We start from the raw sequence: 14,566 nt of genomic DNA on the forward strand, positions 1-14,566 counted from the left end.
GTTCCATCCAAAGGAGTGTGCGCTGGATACCGGAGAAATCTCTCTGTGCTGATAGTGAATGACATCCTGGATAAGCAAAGTGTGAGGCAGAAAAAGTATGAGACTAAGGGGTCCCGTATTAGATAGGATGCTCGAGCATCAAGTCTAGTAGGATATGCAGCTAAAGATGGTTCCTTTGGGGGCACAGCATGGATGGGGCCAAGGGTGGGACCCCAACTTTTCCATCCTACATCGTCTTGTTTTGACTTCCAGATCCCGTGAATTTAGCTCTTAACCCACATGCATGGACAGCAGAGCTGCTGTCCTCAAGAGTGCTCGCGGTCTCTGCGGAGATGAAATTTATCAATAAATCCCAGACAGAGCTTGAGGGATTTAAATTCTTAAAACTCTTTAACTCGAAACTCTTTAAATTCTTAAGCAAGTATCTGGAACTCTTGAACTGCATGAGGTTAGAGAAGGTCCCAGCTGGTCTCGTTAGGGAAAGGCGTCATGGGTCTTGAGATAGTTCTTGGGGGATGAGTAGGTCCTCTTACCTGTGTGTATGAGAAACGGGGTGGGGTGGCTAGTCCTAGCGGGGGGTGCTGTCAGCTCGCATGCCTCAGACCGATACGCAGGAGTCCTCGCGTGTCCAGCACAGATGACTGTGCTCTGGCTAGTTGAGGAAAGGTTGGAGTGAGAGCCCCAGCGTGGCCGAGGGGGACGGGTCAAGGCACCCTACACTGTGAGGAAACAACTTCCTGAATCAGAGTTTCTCAGCCTGTCTTTAGAAAGATGTGATTTCGCATTTTGCAACAGACTGTGTTTGCAGCATCCCGTGGCGCTAGACAATAGGAAAGAATTACAAAGGCTCTTCAGTTACCTGAACCTGACCTAGAAATTCCGTGACCGTTGAACAAGTGTCAAGCTCAAAATGAAATTGTAATGCATAAAAAAAAAAATCTTCGTGTGTCCTGACCTTTGCTGACGTGCAAGGTTCCGGCCACAGCAGGCAGGCCAGTCCCACATGGCCTGGCTGCACTGGGGTGTGGTGACTTCGTGCTCAGGCAGGAGGGACCCTAAGGTCTCGGCCAGCAGGTCTCCCATTCAGCCTGATCCTGTTCTCCAAGCTGGGCGCAGGCACAGACCAGAGAGAACTAGCCTACATGATCTTTTATTTCTGTCCTTTAACATGCAGATGGGGCCATGTGCACAGAAGGAGAGGCAGTAGGGAATGTCCCTGGCGGCTCTGGTTTCCCTCTCTGCCTCTGGGATTTCCCTTTCTTCTCTGTGGACCTCCCCCAGATCATGCCCATCGTGGTTCTGGAAGGTCAGAGTCCATGCACTGCGCACGCGAGGACTTGTGCTTTGCGTGCAGAGGGAGGTGTCCCCGGGGCCTCACAGATATAAAGGGTAGAGGGATGTGTGGGCCAGAGGCTTCCAGGACATACTGGTAGCGACCACAAGTGAAAATGAGGGGCTGGCCTGGCAAAGGGGCAGACAGCTCCAAGGTCCTCTGTCTCTAGGAATATCCCCATAGGACCTGGTCCAGAATCCTCTGGGCTTCTTCAGCAAGAAATAAAGGTTCCAAACCACTCTAGCAAGGAGTAGATGAGAAATGCGGAGGACAGGCTCAGGGACGTGTTTCATCCTAGGCCTATCCTGGCCCACAGGGAGACATACATGGCCTGGGGACACAGGCTACACACAGGAGACATCTCAGTGATCAGATCCTCTTAAGAGATGATGACTTTTAACCCAATTCTTAGGATGTTGGAAGCAGACATTTTTCCTCCCTTGAAAAAGCAAAGCCACAAACAAGCCCTGTGTTTTGTACCTGACTCCCTGCTGTGGCAGAGGCTGATCTAGAAGTTTCTGCTGTTCTGGTGACTTTGGCCTCATGTCCAGCATTTTTCTTCCCTCCCCTACTTACATAACAAGCCCCTCCAGAACAGAATGGGTTTGTTGGCAGCAAAACAACAACAACAACAACAACAACCAGAAAAACCTAGCAGATTTCTTGTTTGGATTCGCTAGCACTGTGGTTTGTGGCTTTGAGTACTTGACCGGGATCCGTGAGTTTCTCTCTGCCCACTCAGTCTCCAGCCTGGCGCTGGGATTTGTCCTCCCACGCCACACATCCTGAGGCTGCCTGGTGACTCCGGCGAGCACCTGCTTCCATCTGGAGCATGAAGGCCCAAGCCCCACCACTGGGTCCCCACTGGCTGGCTTGGCCTGAAAGAGGGGACCTGGGCTCTCAGAACTTCCTGGCCCTCACGCTGCCCAACCCCACTGGTCACCTTATCTCCTCACTTATCTTTTCTGCCTGGAGCCTTCGACAGGATCCCCTCTGCTCAGGACCCTGAGTCTGGGCATGTGCAGTGCACCTGCTCCTCTGTGTTCCGGAAGGCATCAGAGCCATGGACGTTTGGGGGGGGGGGAGTGACCAAGCCCCAGCTCCTTCTTCAAACGGAGTGATGCATGGTTCTCTCAGAGGAGCTGCAGGCAGGCCCCTCAGCTAGACCCCAGGCTCCCTTCTGTCTCTGGATGGTAACGGCACAGGGTGGGTGCTGAGCCCTGTGGCACGGGTATTGGTTGGCCATCGGCCCTGAGGCCAGCTCTAGCCTTTTGTTGCTCTTGCCTTACTAGAGCAGTTCTAGATTTGCAGAACAACTGAACAGCCGTGCAGGAAAGTCCAGAGAGTTCCCACATACCGCCTCCCCTCCCCACCAGTACCTCTTGCATTCTGAGGTATGTTTGTTATAGTTGATGAACTTATACTAATACCTTATTATTATGTTAACATATAATATATTATTTGTTTCAGGGGTACAGGTCTGTGATTTATCACTTACAATTCACAGCGCTCTCCATAACACACACCCCCCCCAATGTCCCTCCCCCGGCCACCCCCTCCCTCCAACCCTTCCTCCCCTCCAGCAGCCCTCAGTTTGTTTCCTGAGATTATGAGTCTCTGTGGCTTGTCTCCCTCTCTGTTTCATCTTGTTTCATTTTCCCCTCCATTCCCCTTTGATCCTCTGTCTTGTTCTCAGATTCCTCGGATCAGTGAGATCATACGATGATTCTCTTTCTCGGATTGACTTATTCAGCTCAGCGTAATACCCTCTAGTTCCATCCACGTTGTTGCAAATGGCAAGATTTCGGTTTTTGATGGCTGCGTAGTATTCCATTGTGTATTTATATACCACATCTTCTGGATCCGTTCATCTGTGGATGGACCGTTAATACCTTATTACTAACGAAAGCCTGGGGTTGACGTTGGGCTCACTCTTGGTGTGGTCCATTCTGTGGGTTTGGACACATGTACAGTGACATGTATTTACCATTTTGGTATCAGACAGCATAGTGCGCCCTGAAAATGCCTGCTCCCCTGCCCCCATCCCGTGGTGGCTCTGCCTCACTGCTGTTTGTCCAGGTGCCTCTGGAGCCAGACCCCATGCCAGGTGGGTCAGCACAGACTCAGCCGTGTAGACAGGAGTCCACAGACTCAGCCGTGTAGACAGGAGTCCTCTCGTCACAGGACTGGGGAGAGGGAGGGCCTGGAACAGAATGGGGTGGTTTGGAGGGCCTCTAGGACCTCCTACCTCAAGCAAGGGACATGAGGGCCAGACATGGGAAGTGGGTTTCCAATCGGCAGCGGTGGGTCAGGGCAGAAGTCTGTACCCAGGCCTATAGCAGCAGGGGCATAGGCCCAATTTAGCTGCCTTTTTAACCCTAGGAGCTAAATTAGGAAACAGGACCAAAAAGTGAATTTTTAAAAAGAACCAGTCATTTGGCCACTTTGAGAGTCATTAGTTTACCCTGGGGGCAACTTGGGCACAGGATGGGGTCCCTGGAAGCCTCCATGGTCACGAGCTCTGTGGGAGGGGGCTGCTTTTCTGAGAACTCTGGTTTCCCATGTGGAGCTGCCCGGTGTGAGCCTCACATGGCCCTCGGCAGGCCCAGCCCTGGAGGGAAGGGGACACCGGCAGATGCCATCTCCTGGCCCACCGGTCTCCATGCACACCTGCTCAGGGCTCTGGCAGACAGCACCTGCGGCCCCTCTGGGGAGCGCACCCACCGGTCCTGTGGTTCCAGTAACTTCTTGGAGCAGCTGCTCACCCTGATCGCCACCACACGGATGTGGCGGATTCCGGGAATCACACATTTCACACAAAGCTGGTGGTTCCAAAGAAGGGCCAGAGCTTTGTCGCTGGAGGAAGGATGTGGAAATGCCAAACTTGTATCAGAGGATGGCCTCGCGGACCGACCCCGATGGACATTTACTGTGCGCCCAGGACAGCCAGGCCCATGTGAGGGGCTCGCATTGTGCTGTGACTGTGTAAGATCGTGGTGCTGTCCTCTTCTGCGGTAGAAACATAAGCTAGAAAGTCCACATCAGCTACAGAGAGCATCGTGTGACCGAGAGAGAACCTGGCTAGGAGTCACAGTACCCGGATTTGGTTCGTGACTGTGTCGTGTGGCTTTGAGCCACTCGGACTGATCTCTCCAGACAGCATTACTCCACCTGGCCCTGAAGGGGACTGATTGGTTTGGAAGATTTCTATTTTATTTTGTCTTATTTTATTTATTTGACAGAGAGAGAGAGAGAGAGAGAGAGCGAGCACGCCCAAGCACAGCAGTGGGGAGGGGCAGAGGGAAAAGCAGGCTTCCCACTGAGCAGGGAGCCTGAGGCAGGGTTCGATCCCAGGACCCCAGGATCATGACCTGAGCTGAAAGCAGATGCTTAACGACTGAGCCACCCCAGGTGCCCCAGATTCAGAAGATTTCTGAGACCTTTTACAACTGTCCTATATATACTGTGACTATGTTATTCCCCTAGGCTTAGGTGTCAGGAGATCCAGGGGTCTGCAGCAGGTGTGGGCCAGGTGGGCACAGGTGCTGACAGACAGCACTCTGCAGGACTGGGCGGTTGCTCCAAGGGCAGATCCCAGGGCTGGCCAGGGCTGCTGGGGTTGGCGGAAGCCAGGCTGCCCCTGGTGGCTCGGAGCAGCCCTGCCCACTGCTCTCAGGGCCACGAGAGGGTGGCAGGGGGGACTCAGGGCCAGGACCAAAGGGGAGCAGGGAAGGACTTGCCCACCTCTCATGATGGTCAAGAGAGGTGGCTCTCTGTCTCTTTACTCCTTGCATATTTCTGGCCACAAAATCCAGGGAGAGGTCCGAGGGCTCCAGCACAGGACAGAGGAAAACAGATAGTTCTTATCTTTCTCCTCTCTCATGACATCTCGAGGGACCAAGGCTCAGCTCCTCTCTGAAATATACCCGTACCTGCTTCCAAGCTTGCGGGGCCCAACTATGGAGTCTCCTTTGTCCGCAGCGCAGTAAGACGTGCATTGTCCTACGTCCGCCTGTGTGTGGGATCAAAAATGCGGCGAAACAATGAAAGGCATCCTTCTTTTGTTCTCGTTCCCAGTGTTTTGATGGTTGTGTGGGATCCACTAAATTGACGTGATGATCCATTGGTGGGTTTGGCCTGTTCGTTTGCAAACCGTGGCCAGATGTTTCTGGAGCAGGCAGTTCACGCAGGAAGAAACAAAGAAAACCACCTCTCTTCATCATGCGTAGTGCAGAAAGCCTTTGAATTCTTTCTGCGTCCTTGGTGTTTGCTGCTTACTCTGAACGTCTTGTACTTTTCAGCGTGTGACGTGCTGGCCCAGAGCAGGTGGGCGGCACGGCAAGAGGGGTTGGGGGAGGAATGCTCCTTTCCTGCCGAAAGTGGGACGAACCTTCTGATGCATGGTGTTACAAATAGGGACATTGGCTATTCTGGAAACCGTGAGCTGGAAAGCTTTGCGGCTATCAGCTCAGCTCCTGGGCCAAGCCCCAGAGCCGCACTGGGTAGGTGGCTGGGAGCAGAAATGCACAAGCGGAATTGCACGAGACCCTCCCGCAGAGGGGAGGGTGTGTCTCAGAACCGGCCAGCAGCGCCGTGACCTTATAAAAATGTTCCCTGGGTGCCTAGTTGTACTCTAATTTGCGGTGTCCCTCCTGCAGTTTGCCTGCAAGCGTAGACCCAAACGGTCTGCTTTTCCCTGTGGGGCCAGCACTGCCTGCAGGGTGGGGGCGGGTGGGGGGCTCGGGGCTGACGCAGGGCCATTTGGATCTGTGGGATGGACCCAGCAACCCCACGGCTTTCCCTCGTGGCTGGTGTTTTTCCTCGTGAAGGGGACATTGAAGCAGGGGAGCCCCCACGGCCAGAGTCACCCAGCCAGGCAGCAGTATGTGGCCCACCTAAGGCTCCCACAGTCTTGGTTTAGTGGTTTGGTGTTTCATTTGCAAGTAAATAAACCCTGTCCAGAAACCCAGCCTTGGTCTTTTCAAGCTCTATCTTAAGATTTGTCTTAGCAAAATAGTGAAATGTCAAAGCTGAAAACAGCCCTAGAGATGAAGGGCTGTCCCTCCTCCCACAGATGGCGCGTCTGTTCAGTCTGTCCTTGCCTTCCGAAGGCTTGAGCCATCCCAGAGAGCCCTGGGCGGGCCATTCCCTGTCCTCAGATCTCGGTGAGTGCACACACCGGGCCACCGTCCGGCTCTGGCTCCTCGTTAGCACCTTCCCCAGCATCGGTTTTGTTTCACGGAAGGACAGACTCTCGTCTGAGTCCAGCCGCGAGCCTGGCACGGGGGAGGAACGAGTCGCTCAGGGGAAGGCAAGGTCCTTGCTGTGAGCCGGCTGCTGGTGTCGGAGGGAGAAGGGCTCTCGGACGTAAAACAGCGTGAGCAGGTGCCCGGCGGAAACCCATGCGTCACCCAGCCGGTGACAGAGGGGCGGCTGCTTTCCCCTCACCGCTGCGGCGTGAGGAGACGAGGCTGTCACGCAACCGTGGGCCTGTCCTACATCTGCCACTCTCCCTTATGTGTGGCCAAGGTTCTTCCAGGACAGGAGAAACAGGCCTGCAGGGGCCGGCTCCTGCTTCGTCGCTCAGTTCCGCTGGGACAGCAGCCTTCCCTACCTGTCTGTGTCCCCTCCTCCAGGTCCTTCCCTCGGGGACTTCTTGTGGCTGTGGGCAAAGGCCCAGCTGAGGGGACAGAGGCCCCCTCCGAGTGATTGCGCCCACCCTCCTTCCCAGGGGCACCCAAGAGCCTCTCCAGCGCTGACCCTGCTCCTCTCCTCGGGGAGGAACTGGGTTGGGAGAAGACAAGAAACGGGGTTGATTCTGGTTCCTAATCCTCAGTGGTTCACAGTGGCTGGACTCAGCCTGGTCTGGGGCACGTGCCTTTAAGGGGTTACCCCAGGGGCCTGAGCGAGGAGCGGGGTGGGGAGACCCGGCGCATGCGGACTGGGGGCCCTCAGGCCTTCCAGAGCCCCAGTCCCTGGAGGCTGTGGACAAGGCACCATCCCCTCTGTACAGCGACCTCAGCCCGTGGGGACCGTCCGAGTTTCCATTGAGCTCCGGTCAAGCTGCCTACAAGGCGGGGCCAGGCCCAGCTACCTTTTCACAAGAGGCAAGCAGAGCAGCTGGCCCTTGGGCATCTCTCTTCACAAGTGCTCACCAAGTCCTCCGTCAACCTGTCCTTTGGCAAGGGGACGGGGTAAAGGCTGCTCTCTAATTATAAGGAGGAGCAGCCTAGGGTCTTTGTTTTTCGTTTTCTTTTAAAAGATTGTATTTATTTATTTATTTGAGAGAGCGCAGGAGTGGGGCCTGGGGGGAGAGAGAAGCAGGCTGCCCGCTGCTCAGGGAGTCCAACACGGGGCTCGCATGACTAGAGCCGAAGGCAGAGGCTTAACCGACTGAGCCCCCAGGCATCCCAGCAGCTAGTGTCTTTACAGAACATTTCGACTGGATTTCAGACCTAGGTTGAGTCGGCCTGACAGACCACCGGGGCTTCCGAGGTGGACAGTTGACCCAGGACTCGGCGCCGTGTCCTGGTGACATCCTGTATCCTCTCCAGCCTTGGCTGGTGAGGCCGGCGTGTTCCTGGCCTTGGCCCTCACAGTCCCGACACTGCAGGATATCCGTGGTCCAGGCTTGCTTTACAGATTGAAGCCCTGAGTCTTGCGGAGGCTAAAATGATCTGCCACACCCGACAGCTGAGGGGGAGTGGAGGCCTCCTGGCCACCCCAGCCTCGGGGTTCTGTTGAGAAGAGACTCTACTGCGTGCTGCTGCCGTGGAGCTAGAGAAGCTGCTGGGTGGGAACTGGTGAGAGCAGTGGACCCAGACTTCCTCAAGGCCAGGACTGAGTACTTCCTGGGACACCAGGACCGAGTACTTTCTTGGGACCAGGACTGAGTACTTTCTTGGTGCCAGGACCAAGTACAACCTCAGCACCAGGACCAAGTACTTCCTGGAGCACCAGGTCCGAGTACTTCCTGGAGTGCTAGGACAGAGTTCTTTCTCAGTACCAGGACCGAGTACTTCTTGGAATGCAAGGACCAAGTATAACATCAGCACCCAGGACCAAGTATTTCCCGAGAGCCAGGACCGAGTACTTCCGCGGCGCCAGGGCAGGCTCAGGCTGCTGTACTTTGACCTTTTCTGGGGTCCAGGGCTTCTTTCTTTGGAGAAGGTCCAGCCCAGCTCAGTGGCTGAAGTACTTTCCTTGGCACAAAGGCCGAGGGCAGTCGGTGGGGGAGCCCAAGCCAGCTGTGTCAATCAGTTGGGACCCCCAGGTGGAGGGCATGGGGCAGGCAGCGTAGCTGCAGGAGTGAAAAATAGGGGTTTTCTTTTCTTTTGTACATCAGGAAGTCTCTCAGACTGCAGTCTGAAACCACGATGTCCTCGGTGGAAAATAAAGAATTCTGGAACTTCTCCGAGAGTTAAGTTTAGGCTTTCCCTAATTTGGCCCCTGTCCCTCCCCTGTTGCTAAGTTCCAGCGACTCAGGGTTTGTTCCTTATTTTCCTGAGGGCAGTTATATAATGTGAGTGTTTTTTCAAAGTCTGCAGTTGACCATGGCTCTGGTCACCACCCCCCACCTCGGTACCACGAACTGCGCGTTGGGCGGTTTTGAGGGATTGCGCAAACCTCGTCCATCTGGAGACGCCTCACACAGGCCTCCCACCTGAGGGGCCTGCCAGGGCCCTCACCGCGAGAGGTGAACTTCAAGCCACAGGCCCACGGATCAGTCACGGAGAAGGCTAGCCCACGTGAGCAGCCGTCCTGTGGCGTGATGGGGACTCGGAGAGCTGGGTGGACGGGCTGGGCAGGGGCGACCTCTGTGGGACCCGAGTGACTGGACACTCTTATTCTGAGGATGCTACTCCCGGCTTTCCTGGAATCGTGCCAAGCATCCGGGAGGACCCCACCTGGCATTTGAGCTGATGACCCAGGTGCATGACGGGGGGCCTTAGTACCCAACTGAGTAACCAGAAGGTTAGCACCTGGAAGCAGATTAAGGGACACATCAAGATAAACGTGTGGCTGGGTCCCCTCACCTCTGAGGTTCCGGCGGAGCACAGGACGTGCACCCAGCCCTCCATGGGGCAGCCCATGTTCCCGCAGACTCTGCCCCCAAACCCTGAGCTTCGAAAGCCAGGGAGATTATTTGGTAGTCGGAGAGGAGAAGAAAATTATTTTTCTGAGTCATCATATGAGGTAAGAAGCGCATTTTAGTCTCAGTCCAGCGCTACTGCTCGAAAGTGCTCTCAGGATCCTGGGATGATGTTCAGTTCAGTGATGAAAACCAAGACCCAAGACTGTGGGAGCCAAAAGGCCTCTTTGGAATCTTCTAGTTAAACCCTCTCACCTGACAGATGAAAAACTGACTTCAGACACTCCCGAGACCCTCACCCCATAGTAAACAGCAGAGCCGGGGCTGGAACTCGGCCTCCTGGCTCCTTCCCTGTGCACGGGTCCTGTTCTCTCGGGCGGAGGGATGCGGGACCCGGCCGTGTCGTCCTTCCAAGTGCAGGCCGGGTCCTGATGTCCGCGGGGCTCTGTGTACTCAGGTCTGCTCGGCGGGAGCGGAGAATGAAAACCATCCTCCATGTGTTCCTTCCCCAGTAGGAATCAACCTGTTGGCAATTGCGCTGGAATGTTCTGTCGTGACCCTGATGCAGACCACGGGCCCCTGACACTGGCAGCCTTTCTGTTTGTCCTGTATTTGTGCTTTGGTCAGGCCTCTGCCGGGGGGTGGCCCACAGCTGCGTCAACAAAGGCATTTTGCAGGACGAAGCGTCAGGAATACTGAAAGGCCAGACCGCATCTGACTGAGGCACGCTTACCTCGCACCTTCTCTCAAGGCCCCAACGTGGGTAAAACAGCCCCTGTCCTTTGGGAATCCACAAATCCATTTGGGATCCATGGGGAGTGGGGGAGCCGCCCACAAAACCCCAGACTCCGCACACTGTAGACCCGCCAGCGTGCGGAGTGATGGCATCCGGTGATGGGACTCTGCTCTTGGCCACCGCGGCGGGAAGTACTTTTCATTAAGAGAAGGGCTCGAGAGAGACCGTCACCAGCCGCTCCGGGAGTGAGTCCCTGAGCCCCGCGGATCCGCACTCGTCCTTGTCTTCCCCTGAGGTCGCCCTGGGCCAAGGCTCCTCATTAGGCAAGGAAGAGCTCTTGGTCTTCGCAGCCACTGATGCCGCAGCCGCTGATGCCGGCCGGTGTCTGCCGGTGGAGCGGACCCGCCGGAGGGAGGCTCTGAGCTGGGAGGGGCTGGTCCTGGCTGCCACGGCCTGCGAGCTGCTGTCGGGCCGGCCGGGGCCGGGGGCTACGCCTCTCTGACTCGCAGCATCTCAGCTCTAGACTGTGGTTTTCCCCTTGTCCTTCCTACTTGTATGGGCTGTTCTGAGGACCAAAGTAAGATCGAAGAAGGGCATGGTAATGGCACATCAGGACAGCTCTGTTGCCGACCCCTTTTCAGTGTTAGAATGTGGGCTTTTGCCAGAATGTCTGAAGGGGGTGGGCCTGGGGGCTTACATGGCCTGCTTTGAAGGTCAGCTCACATCTTGGGAATCTTCCCGAACTTGGGGCTTTTCTCTTTTATCCCTTTGCGTTCCTGACAGGTGACTTGAGCAGCAGCTCACATCCTGATAATTCCTTTTCCCCAAAGAGCCTGATACTGGTTTCCAGAGCCTGGAGTCAAGGTCTAAAATGGAGTGTGTGCGGCCAACAACAAGCCCAGAGTCTCTGGGCCGCCACCAGCTCTTCCTGCATCTCCTGGTGCCTCCACGTTGCCCAGCAAAATGCCCCCCAGTGCCAGGACCGGCCTGCCTGGCTGGCAGACCCGAAGAGGAGGTTCAGGGATGGTGAGACGAAGATAAGGCTGTGAGGAAAGCACGAAGCTCTGCTGGGAGTTTAATATTTAGAAATCACATGGCCAGGACAGGCTCTGCGAGCCTGGGCCTTCTGGAAGGTCAGCTGAGCTAGGAGGCCAGGTCTCGATTATTCCACTGGCTAATAGTCTTGTGGCCACAGCTCCAGATTTCCCCATACCTGGCCTCCAAGGTGCGCGCTGTTTCTCGGTGAGCCCTGAGAGATGGGAGCCGAGATTAGAATCCTGGAATGTGCGGCTGGGGCGGGGGTGGGGGGGTTGGGGGGGGGCTTCCGGCAAAGCCTGCCCCTCCCGCCCGCGGATGCTCCAGCGAGCAGGCCCAGGCCGGCAGGGGCTGCTGAGGGGGAGGCCGGCCTCCGGGGTGGGGGACACCGGAGGCTTTAAGGAGCTCACGCGGGTCAGGAATAGCGGCGGGGACCTCGTGGGAGCCCTGCCTTCCAGAGGCCGCCCGTGAGGGGAGCCGGACCAGCATCCCTTTCAAAGACTGGCTAACATGAGTCATTTCGCTGCTGGGGGCCTCGGGGCGAGAGCCTGATGGTGCTTTAAGGAACAAATAAGTATTTGTGAAAAGGCTTTCGTGTGTGGAAACTGTTGTACCGCACGAATGTTCGAGGGTAATGATTATTTGAAACCGGAGAGGAATGTACTCATTAAAATGGGAGATAAGCACCCACACCTGGCCCGTCCTCCTTCCCAAGGAGCTGAACCGCGCAGGGCCTGCTCGCTGCCGGGCCGTCGGCTCAGACGGCGCTGCCCCGCCTCTGGCCGCCACGGAGTCAGGGGGTGCGGGTTCAAACACTGCGTGCCCACCGCGCGTCCCGCAGATGCGGACAGGGAAGAGCCACGCAAACGGCCCGCCCTTGCCCCCGATGAGCTGGAAGTCTAGCCGGAGAAGCAGACTGATGAAGGAGCACAGTGTGGCCTGAGAAGTCCTGTCATCAGGGCTTGTCTTCAGTGGTGGGAACACAGAGAAGAGAAGAATTTGTTCTGCCTGAAGGCGGGTCGGCGCTGGAGATAATACGGGGACTGGGCCTTGCATGGTCTGTAGAAGTTCACCCCGTGCGACCCAGGACTGGCGGTTGGGGGTGAAGGTTAGGAAGAGCTGCGAAGCCCAGAGGCGGCCGCGAGCTTAGGGCAGGCGGAGAGCGGGGACCAGAGCTGGCCGTCCCCACTCGGCCCTGGGCCAGGCTCTGTGCCGGAGGCTGGCCCTGTGCAGGAGGGACTCTCGCAAAGCAGGGTCTGTTCTCCCGGGATGGACAGTTGCCGGAGGGCGGCCTTGAACTGAGGTGTGCAAGGGACCGAGTTGGCCTTCCCAGCGGAGTGTCCACGGATGCGCAGCCGGGCGCGGAAGAGCCGCAGCAGTCCGTCCGCGCTTGCGGAAACGTGCCGGGGTGTGGAACACATCAGAAACAAGGCTGCAGAGGTTGGCAGATCCACGGGGCCTGCACTGGGGGCTGTGAGGCCTGGCCCAGAGCTCTTGACCGTGGCTCCTCCCAGCGGTCCCCTGGGAAGCTGGGGGCCGTCCCCCTGGGCTGCCAGCGGAATGGTGGGGACGCCCGTACTGCACTGTAGGCTAACCGGCTCGCCTCTGTGGTGGGACCCGAGTCCCCAGTGTGTTCCCTTGGAACAGGTGTGGAAGCCATTGCCAAGTTCCCCGGGGCATGAGGGGAGGGGCCCATGTACTATAAGGCCCACTACTTCAGGGTTCGCTCTTGGAGCAGAGGTTTGAGATGGCCTGAAAGGGGCAAGGCTGAAAGTCTTGGAGAACAAGCCCGAGAGCTGGCGCCTTCTGGGGAAGAAATGGGGGAAAAAAATCTATCCTAAGTGGATTTGTATGGAAATACTCAAGGAACCCTGAGTAGCCAAAACAATTTTTGAAAATAATAATAATAAAAAACAACAAAGTAAGATATTTCATAGTTCCTGATATCAAAACCTATTACGAGTTCATCGTAATTAAAACAGTGTGGTGCTGGCAGGAAGACAGACATAGAGACCAATGGAATAGAATAGAAACGCCCCAAGAAACCATCACATATGTGGCCAAATGATTTGTGAGTAGAGTGCCAAAATCATTCAGTGGGAGAAAGACAGTCTTTCCAGCGCATGGTGTTGGGGACATTATGGACCTGGAGAAGAGTGAGGTTGGACCTACACCTTATACCATACAGGAAAACTAGCTGAGCACAGATCACAGACCTAAACATGAGAGCTGAAACTAAAATAGGCTTGGAAGACGACAGAGGGGAAGAGCTCATGACATTGGATTTGGCCCTGAAGTCTTGATTATGACACCAAAAGCAGATGCAACAAAGTAAAAATAGATCAATGGGACCACCTCAAAATTAAGAACTGTGCCCCCAAAGGACACAATCCACAGAGTGAAAGACAACCTCCAGAATGGGAGAAAATATTTGCAAATCATGTATCTGATAGAAGGTTAGTGTCCAAAATACAGAAAGAACTCCTACCAACTCAATGACAAGCCACCTGGGTTAAAAAATGGTCAAAGGGCTTCTTGAACAGATATTTTTCCGAAAAAGCTGCACCAATGGCCAGAAGCTCCTGAAAAGAGGTCCCATATGAAAGATCCCATCAGAGGATCCAAACCATGATGAGGTACCAGCCGACACGCTTCAAGATGGCTCCTATAGAAACAAAACCAGACCCAGAAAGTAGCAAGCATTGGTGAGCATGTGGAGACGTTGGAACCTTGTGCCCTGTTGGTGGGAATGCGAAGCAGGGCCTCTGCTGTGGAGAACGGGCTGGCGGTTCCTCAAGAATATTAAAAATGGGATTCCCATGGGATCCAGAAATTCCGCTTTGGGGTGTTTACCCAAAGAATTGAAAGCAGGATCTCAACGAAATATATGTATACGAATTCATTTGCTAGAGCTGCTATGACAGAGTAGCACAGAGCTGGGTGACTTTCTGTCCTCACCATTCTGGGGGCTCGAAGTCCGAAATCAAGGAGTTGGAAGGGTTGGTGTCTTCTGAGGCCTCTTTCTGACTTGTAGATGGCTATCTTCTGTCTGTGTCTTTATATGGTCTTCCTTCTGTGTTGGTGTCCTAATAATCTCTTCCTCAAGGACAGTAGCCACACTGCATCAGGGCCCACCCATATGACCTCATTTTAACTCAGTGGAGACCCTATCTCCAAAGACAGTCACATTCTGAGGATCTGGGAGTTACAACTTCAATCTATGACTTTGGGCGGTTATGGGGGAGACATACTTCAACACCTATGTTCACAGCAGCTCACCAGGGCTAAGAGGTCGAAGGGACCCAAGTGTCCACTGGTGGTTGAATGAGTAGACAAGATGTGGTGCATCGCTACAATGGAACCAAAAGGA

General features: G+C 55.3%; 1 protein-coding gene across 3 annotated transcripts in view; it reads left to right on the top strand.

Annotated features, from left to right (window-relative positions):
* PRKAG2 (protein kinase AMP-activated non-catalytic subunit gamma 2) overlaps positions 1-14,566 on the top strand; it is a 243,734-nt gene that overhangs the window by 58,364 nt on the left and 170,804 nt on the right. The gene's annotated exons all lie outside the window — the stretch shown is intronic.

The sequence above is a fragment of the Mustela putorius genome, unplaced genomic scaffold (assembly GCF_011764305.1).
Source record: "Mustela putorius furo isolate JIRA1106 unplaced genomic scaffold, ASM1176430v1.1 tig00000929_pilon_pilon_pilon, whole genome shotgun sequence".
In the NCBI taxonomy this organism is placed as follows: Eukaryota; Metazoa; Chordata; class Mammalia; order Carnivora; family Mustelidae; genus Mustela; species Mustela putorius.